Source organism: Etheostoma spectabile, chromosome 15 (genome assembly GCF_008692095.1).
Source record: "Etheostoma spectabile isolate EspeVRDwgs_2016 chromosome 15, UIUC_Espe_1.0, whole genome shotgun sequence".
NCBI lineage: Eukaryota > Metazoa > Chordata > Actinopteri > Perciformes > Percidae > Etheostoma > Etheostoma spectabile.
The window spans coordinates 14,580,461-14,589,585 of NC_045747.1; the positions used below are offsets into that span (position 1 = coordinate 14,580,461).

General features: G+C 38.9%; 1 pseudogene; it reads right to left on the minus strand.

Moving 5' to 3' along the window:
- Nucleotides 1-8,830, minus strand: part of LOC116703233 (peptidyl-prolyl cis-trans isomerase FKBP10-like) — a 64,099-nt pseudogene extending 55,269 nt beyond the window's left edge.
- Nucleotides 8,831-9,125: the final 295 nt, after the last annotated feature.

The window sequence follows — 9,125 nt, forward strand, 5'->3', positions numbered from 1 at the left end:
TTGGGGGATCCAAAAAGTGGATTAGGCAATAGTTCCAGTTGCGCAATTGTTCACCAAAACACACTTGTACCTCATTTCCTGTATTACCTGAAAAAAACTGCTGGTTAGACAGGATAATGGTCCTTCCATCACAAAATACCATCTCTCATATAAGTTCTCCCCTTTCATTCCACTCTGCCCTCCTTCAGGGCTTAGGTGTGTTGGGAAAGGGAGCTAGGGCTGGCACTAGTGAGGAGCTGCTGGAGAGAAGATTTTTACTACAGAATCATAGTACTCTTGCATCTGTGCCGTATGAGGCTCATTCAGTTAAAGTGGTCTTCAGGGACTTCACTAACAAGGCCGACTGAAAAGTACTATTCCTGATACAGATGTCTCTGCATCAGGTGCTCTCATCTCCAGCAGCCTACCCACACTTTTTTTTTACTCGGTCCTTAGCGTACCTCTTTTTGGACCAGCCTTTTTGAATCACCCTCTCTTAGTCCTTACTACCAATACCCGTGTACCCCTGGCCCCTGATTGGTATGGTTGGTGTGTCTCCCATTGTAAGGAGATTAATAGTACCAACTGATGTTACTTGCATTTACCCGCTCTGATAGCACAAGATCGAATACGTGCTACAGTGGAGAGCCCAAAGCCCAGCCTAACACCAAACTCATGGTGAACGCTGTATTGGTCATCTTAACACCTAGAAAAATCTGTCAGAGGATCTCTGAAAATATTCATAACAACCTGGGACCCGCTTTCTTTTCCTATGCACAACTACTACTGAGCCATGGTAGTTACCCCCCCCCCCCTTGTTTTTCTTTTTTCCCTTTTATTTTAATATTTTTCTTAGTATTTTATTTTTATTTTTTTTTTTCTCCTTCTTGAGGGAGGGAGAGGGGTGGGCAAGTTAGGACAAGACTGGAGGTACATGTTCAGTACTTGGTTAAAGAGTGATGGAGGGAGGGGAGGTGTGTGGGAATGTATGCGTTTCGTTCTGTAAAAAAAGCAAAGAAATGTCAAACCTGCTACCCTTTTGTTCGGCCCAATACAGTTCAAAAAAATGGACAAAAAAGTCATAGTATAGTATGCTGAAAAAAAGTCTAGTGTAGTATGTCGGAAAAAAGTGATTATAAAGTCATCGTTTAGTTATCAAAAAGGTGATTAAAAGTCATATATAATTGTTGAAAAATGATAAAAGGTGATATTAACAAATAGAGGCCATGTCTCAACGTCACCCATCACAACATGCACATGCAAAAAGAATAAAAAAGGTTTATATAAGGTAATACAAAAGTCATAGTACAGTATGTGAAAAAATAGTGTAAAAGTTAGAGTTTAGTATGTTCTAAAAGTGATTAAAAAGTAATAGGATAGTATGCATTGTTATGTCAAAAAAAGTGATAGTATGCGAAGAGTGATAAAAAGGGATAGTATAGTATGTTAAAAAAGTGAATTAACGGCCATTTTGTTTAGTATAGGATGTCAAAAAGCCACAGTATGGTAATTGGAAAATGTAATAAAAACTGTCATAGCATAGATGTGGAAAACTGGATATAGAGTCATAATATGTATGTCAAAAAAACATTATAGTATGTCAAAACAATCTAGTGTAGTATGTCGAAAGAAGTGATAAAAAAAGTCATAGTTTGTCAAAAAAGTGATAAAAAAAAGTTATTGAACAGTTTATCGATTAATAAAGGGTGAATTTAAACGTATAGTAGCATGTCGAAAAAAGTTTTTAAAGTCATAGTCCCCCCTTAAAAACGTTGTCGAAAAATCGATAAAAAAAGTGCATAGCTGGAAGGTCAAAAAAAAGTCATAGTATAGTATAAATAGTACAGTGCCCTGCGAAAGTCTTCGGCCCCCTTGACTTTTCAACCTTTTGACCAAATTTCAGGATTCAAAAATAAAGAATAAAAATTTATTTTTTGTGAATAATCACCAACAAGTGGGACACCAATTGTGAAGTTCTTGCCCATTCTCCTTGCAAAAAACAGCGCGAGCTCAGTGAGGTTGGATGGAGAGCGTTGTGAACAGCAGTTTCAGTTCTTCCACAGTTTTCTCGATTGGATCAGGTCTGGGACTTGATCTGGCCATTTAACACCGGATATCTGTATGTGAACCATTCCTTTGTAGATTTTGCTGTAGTTTGGGATCATGTCTGTTGGAGCTAAAACTCCGTCCCAGTCGAAGGTTCTTTGCAGACGCCAACAGGTTTTCTCCAGACATGTTCATGTATTTGGCTGCCTGCACCCTATTCCCATCAATTTTAACCATCATCCCTGTCCCTGATGAAGAAAAAGCAGGCCCAAACCATGATGCTGCCACCACCACGTTTGACAGTGGGGAGGTGTGTTGAGGGTGGGATGAGCTGTGTGGCTTTACGCCAACTATCGTTTATTGGTGGCCAAAAAGTTGATTGGGTTTATCTGACCAGAGAACCTTATTCCACATGTTGGTGGGTCTCCCGGTATCTTTGGCAAACTTTAGACAAGGCTTTTATGGATATCTTGAGACTGGCGTTTTTTGACATCTTCATGAAGGCCAGATTTGTGCAGGGTACGAAATGATCAGTCTGCTCTTTGTTGAGCTGAACGTTTACAGGGACGCAGGTATTGTAGATTTTCAGTGTCCGTACTCATCCATTCAAAAATGATTGCGTGCCATGCTCCTGGGGATGTTAAAGCTGGAAACTTTTTGGATCCAAATCACGGCTTTAAAATTCTCCACAACAGTATTACGGGAAACTGCCTGGTGTGTTCCTTGGTCTTCATGATGCTGTCCTGCGCTTTTACAGAACCCTGAGCCTATCACAGAACGGTGCATTTATACGAGATGACACCAACAGTGGATTCTATTATACCATCAGTCATTTAGGTCAAATGGGATCATTAGGGATCCTACGCTGAACTTATGGAGTGAGTGTGCTGACCTGAAAGTAAGGGGCCAAAAATAATTTTGCACGCACCACCGTTTCAGTTTTGTATTGCTAAAAAGTTTAAAAATATCCCAATAGATTTCGTTTCCACTACCATTTGTGTCCCAATGGATGGTGATTCTTCACAAAAAAAATAAAAATGGTATCTCTTTAGTGTTTGGAAACATGAACATGTGTCAAAAGGTTTGAAAAGTTCAAGGGGGCCAAATACTTGCAAGGCACGTAGTCGAAAAAGTGATTAAAAGTCCCAGGATAGTTATAGTATAGTATGTATGTATGTAGGAGTTTGTATAGTGTGTATGTAGAAAAAAGTCATAGTATGATGTCAAAACACAGATTACAACAAGTATATTATAGTGTGTACAGAAAAAAAAGTCGTGTAGTATGTCAAAAGAAGTGATAAAAGTCATAGTATAGTTTGTAAAAAATGATTACAAAAAGGCATTAGTAAGTATTGGAAAATGTGATTTAAAATTATTAATAGTTATGTTGAAAAAAGTCTTTAAAAAGTTATAGTATAGCATTGTGGAAAGTCATATTTTAGTGTCTTGAAAAAAAGTGATAAAAAAAAGTATAGTATAGTATGTTGAAAAAGTGATAAAAAGTAATAGGATAGTATCGTATCGTTGTCGAAAAAAAATGATTAAAAAAGTCAGGTAGTATGCGTAGAAGTGATAAAAGGTATAGTATAGTTGTCAAAAAACTGAATAAATTATAGAAAACAGTATGCGATGAACGGTGAGTAAAGTCTAGTATAGTATGTTAAAAAAGTTTTTAAAGTAATAGTATAGAGATGTCGGAAAATAGAAAGTAATAGCTATAGTATGTCGAAAAAAAGTAATAGTAAATTAGTCGAAAAAATGAATAAAAAAAGTCATAGCTGGAAACATGGTCAAAAAGTCTAGTGTAGTATGTCAAAAAAGAAAGTGATAACAAGTATAGGATAGTAGTCAAAAAAATGATTAAAAAAGTCATAGTTAGTAGAAATAATCGAAAACCTGTGTTTAAAAAGTAATTGAATTGTATGTTGAAAAAAGGGCTTAAAGTTATAGTAGAGAGGTTGAAGAAAGTCATATTATAGTATGTCAAAAAAGTGATAAAAGTATATTGTCGAAAATTGATAAAGGTTGAAAATAAAACAAAATAGAGGACCATGTCTCAATGTCAACCATCATAAACTGCACCTGCGAAAGGAATAAAAAAGTTATATAAGGTGATACAAAAATCTAGTAAAGTATGTTGAAAAACTAGTGAATAACAAGTCAAGTATAGGATGTTAAAAAAGTGATAACAAGTAATAGTATATATATTTTTTTGAAAGTAATAGTACAGTATGTCGACCCACTATACAAAGTCATTGTATATGTCAAAAAAAGTGATAACCAAATGAAGCATAGTATGCATTGAAAAAGGATACAAAAGTCATGGTTATAACATGTTGAAAACGTGATCACTAAGTCATACTATTTATGTTGAAAAAAGTGATCATATTATATCATAGATAGTATTTAGAAAATAGTATAGTTAGGTTTGAAAAAGCGTACATAATAGTCATGCAAGTATGTTGAAAAAAAAGGATACAAAGGTCCATATTAGAGTATAGTCACAAAAAATTTCTAGTATGACAAAAAAAAGGAAAAAAAAAACAGTCATAGCAAAGTATTTTGTTGATAAAATAGTATGATGAAGAGTTCATAATATAGTAGGTCATAAAAAAAGTAGTACAGTAGTAAAGTATGATAATAAAAATATTAAAAGAGTCCTTAGTACCCCAAAATTCATAAAAGTCCTAGTACAGTTAGGTCATAAATCTCATAGATCTAGTAATAATATAATAAAAGTCATAGTACCAGTATGTAGTAAATCTCATAGTATAGTAAGTTATCATAAAAAGTCACGTACAGTATGTCATAAAATTCTCATGTATAGTAAGTATATCATTAAAACGTCATAGGACAGTAATGTCATAAATCTCTGTATTCGTAAGTTATCATAAAAAGTCATAGTACAGATGATGTCATAAAATCTCATAGTTATAGTACGTATATCATAAAAGTCATAGTACAGTATGTCATAAAAATATCATGGATAGTAGTAAGTCTATCATAAAAGTCATAGTACAGTATGCTACAAATACTGTCATAAAAGAAAGGTATAGTCTCGTACAGTATGTCAAAAAGTCATGTGGTGTGTTGTAAAGCTCTTGAGGGTTGCTAAGCGTCCATGTCCATTTAGCATCTGTCTTGACCGCAGGTCTAATGAGTGGGGGAGCGACGCAACTATCGCCAGCTCAAACGATGTTGAAGGACATTTCCCACCCCATAGCAGATAGGCTGTGCACCAGCTCCACATGAATGAGCTATGAAATAGAACCAGGGGCACATGATTTTCACCTTCACAGTCTTTTAACGTAGGATTTTCAAAAGTTAATTTGTAATCACAATGGCAACACCAAACGTTTCATTGAAACAAATAATGGTAATAGAACAAAAAGTACTAAACTATTAGCGTTTTCATTTGAATGGTTGGACAGTTCACTTGTACAGTCACCTCAGCATTCGTTTTTATTCTTTTGTCGAACGTCATACCTCATTAATGTCCAACTTATTTTAAAGAAATGTGGTTCAATCCTATTCTGATGTCTGTTGTATTACAATGGTTTTTTGTGAAAGATGTAGGCCACGAATTAACGGTTACCTAATACTTCAAACCTACAGGACAGGTCTGTACCAAACAGTATTTAAGAAAGAAGTAGGTGTTTTCATTTTACTCTAAAATGTTTATTTTATGATCACAGGAAACACTCTTGGGTGATCCATTGTTCTTGAAGATAATATATAAAAAATAATATTTACAAATAGCCACTCCAATATATGTAAACCAGTGGGTTTCATCAATTTAAGAAGGCACTGCATTGACTATAGTTTTATCAAAGTTTTAAAAAAACTATTTCTGGAGTTAGGGCCCAGCCAATGGTTCGTGTAAGTATTTTGACCAGAACACAATTTCACTCGAAAGCATTTTTCTTCTTTTACATTTTCAACACATGTCCTCGACACATTGTGAACAACTCTAGCAAGTGCATTAAATAAAGCTCAACAAGTTCTAATCTCGGAAACATTAGTTGCCGACGGTTGCTAAGATGGAGGTATGACCGCAGCCATGCTGCCTGTCCTGACCCCAATGAAATACTGTGCAAGTCCTCTTTACAGCTCATCTCGTTTCACGGTTCAGGAGGGTCAATCCACCTTGAGTTTTTCAGGTCATTTCAACCAATTCGTGGCCTCTTCATTGTGGTCTGGTTATTAAAACCTGTCCTTTAATGATGCTGTCGCATCAAACCCTGGCAGAAGAAGAACCTTTGCCCTCTTAACTTGGAGCATGATTGAAGGCTGGGCAACGGAGACAAGAACGCATGAATTGTTAAAAGCACGTTATACAGGTATGTGCACATAAGATTTAGAGGGGAGAACTATTTTAGTTGTCTGCTACCTCCTCTAGAGGTACCTCTTGTCACCGTTGAGGTCCAGCAGGAAGAGAGAGGGGACGGGCTGTCTCAGCCACAAAAAAGGTAGCCTTCAGAACACCTTCGGCAGCTCCCACTAAATCCAGTCAACGAAGGCACCGATCATGGGCACTTTCTCCAGCTGGAGACCCCAAAAGCGAAGAGCAACATAATTTGAGGTAAAAAGAAAGTGTGTCAGAAGGCAATCGGAGAATTCCGATGACTCACCTCCATTTTCACCTGTCCCAGGGTGGTTGGAAACGACACCTCCTCATCGCGCCCACCACATAGCCAAATCAAAACTTTCTCCAAACAGGATACCTTATTGCTCAAGAGTTGTGATGGAAGGGGAGTCATAGTGGTCCCTGGAAATGACACACAAACTGTCACCACTCGTAACAGTGGGGATTTTTTTTAAATTCTCACTAAACAAGTTTATATAGCACAACCTTGAGCAAGCAGACATATGTACCTGTTCTCAAGGATACAGAAAATGGCTGATATCTGCAGTTCTAAGGACCGCTGCAATCTGTCGGACAAGGAGCCAGCAAGGATTACAGCATAAACCATGAGGAGGAGGATGCAGGGTTGCGAGGGAGCTCAAGAGGAGTACGCAGGGTGCCGTCCATCAATGGAGCAGTGAAACGATACTGATCAAAGCGGTAGTGCACTGGGCACTTTTGCAATCCTCGGGGTAGGAGATTTATTGTCGACTGGGTCTTCAGGGTGGGGAAATCTAATGAAGTGAATGTGAAAGACCAGCACCGCGCAGAGTAGAATGGAGTTTCTCCTACACCGGGAGGATGAAAAAAGAAACCGGGGGTTAGTATTACCCAACACAAACAAAGACTAAGAAGATGTGGGCAATTCCACGTTTTTTGCTACTCCCCTTGGGTGGCAAACTCACCAACCTTCTTGGCCATACGACAGGTGGGGAGGATGGTACTCTTTCTCTTTCGCCGATGCACGGCCCATTGCGGGCTGTCATCCCTCGGAGCACATATCCTGCCGGTAAGGGTATGGTGCTGTTTGCTTGTAGCTGTCAGGGTACGAGGTGAAGGGGCAGTAAGGATTTTTGAAGTATGATGTATGAGTACTATTCATAGTCAGGTGTATGTCATCGCCCTGGCGCCGACACACGAAGTTTGAAGAAGGCAGGCCGCAGTACCTGCACGGACGCTAAGCCGTGTATTGCTGTGGGACAGGGGCAGCAGGTTAATTACTTTAGCCACCTAATCTCAGTCTATGTGTAGCAAAATTAGAATATTTTACAGCTTTGGACCTTGAGTTAGACAAACCTTTCGATGGGAACTAAAGCACTTATTCTGCTATCTTCAAACCCATCCGACTATGACAAAACATGTTGTACGCACAGAAAGGGGCGGATGTTGGTCCACTGCCTCAGACAGCTAGGTGGTTAAAAACCAGAAATATCTCTTAAACTGCCACTTTTTTCAAAGAGTATGGGGCTTGAAAAGAAACATCGATGTACGGTTCAGTTCCTTGTCCGAACGGGCTGTCTGAAAGACAAGGTAATGTGGGGAAACATGAGCTAAGTTATGTACACTTAAACTGAAAGGATGTTTTATCTGGTGCCCCGGGGCACAGCAGTACATTGCTAAGCTTCTGTGAAGTACCTCTGTCTGCTGCTCCAAACTTGTGGTGTGCCGACTGCACATCTAGTAGGTAAAGAGTAATACCCTGATCAAGATAAATACAATTTTGGTCCTACAATTCGAACTATCCCTAAAAGGGTAATTTGCTTACATTTGGTGGCGTTTAAGCAACGGCGCGAACGCTCCGGTTTACCTGAGTCAAAGGTGTGCCGTCCTTGGCAGGTACCGTGGTAGTGGTAGGTCTGTAATCTCCGGTACGACTGCGCGCTGCAGCCCTTTAGGCAACCTCCTTCCCTACACAACTAGGTCATCCTTGGGGTTTTGAAGGAACACATCTAACAGCAGCACCTGGAACACCAGGGTAGCCTGAGGGGGGACTGAGTTCCTAGGTTAAGCGAAAAAGTAGAAAGGCATTGTGTCAATTTCAGGTCCATACCATTAAATTACTTTCCTAAGGGGAGCTTTCTAAAGCAGGACTTTTATCTTGAGATCTCGTTTGCTTACCTTCTTCCTTCATTCAGGCACACCATTTTTTTTGGTTCATATGTAGTGTGGTAGGAAATTTTCCCTCTGGCAGTAACTTGCGAGAGTGTGTATGACATTAGCAATCATAATGTCAATCGTAAGTCAACCTAATGTCAGCGTTAGCACGTCTGCTCACAGCAGGTTGGCATTCAGAGTCGGAGCCAGTCCAGGGGCCAGGGCCGTCTGTGTGAGTTTGCATGTTCTCTCGTAGTGTGGGTGTTCTCCGGGTGCTCCGGTTCCACCCACCATTAAAGACTGCATGTAGGTAACGAAGGGGGGGGGGGACTACAGTTGAAATAAGCCAATGGCTGAAAATCAATGGCGCATTTCCAGGATGTTGATCAATGTGCATTTGTCCTACTGTATAAACCTACCTCTTAAATATTTCTGCTAATTACTTTTATAATACAATTATTTAATGTACAGTAAGCGTAGACTGAAATATAAGTGCAACGGAAACAATAATCAAACATGAAATACTAAGAAGTTGTCACACCCAATATACCCAAAAGTAACAGGAAGCCATTTTCTGAAATAGTCTTCGCTATCAAGGGGG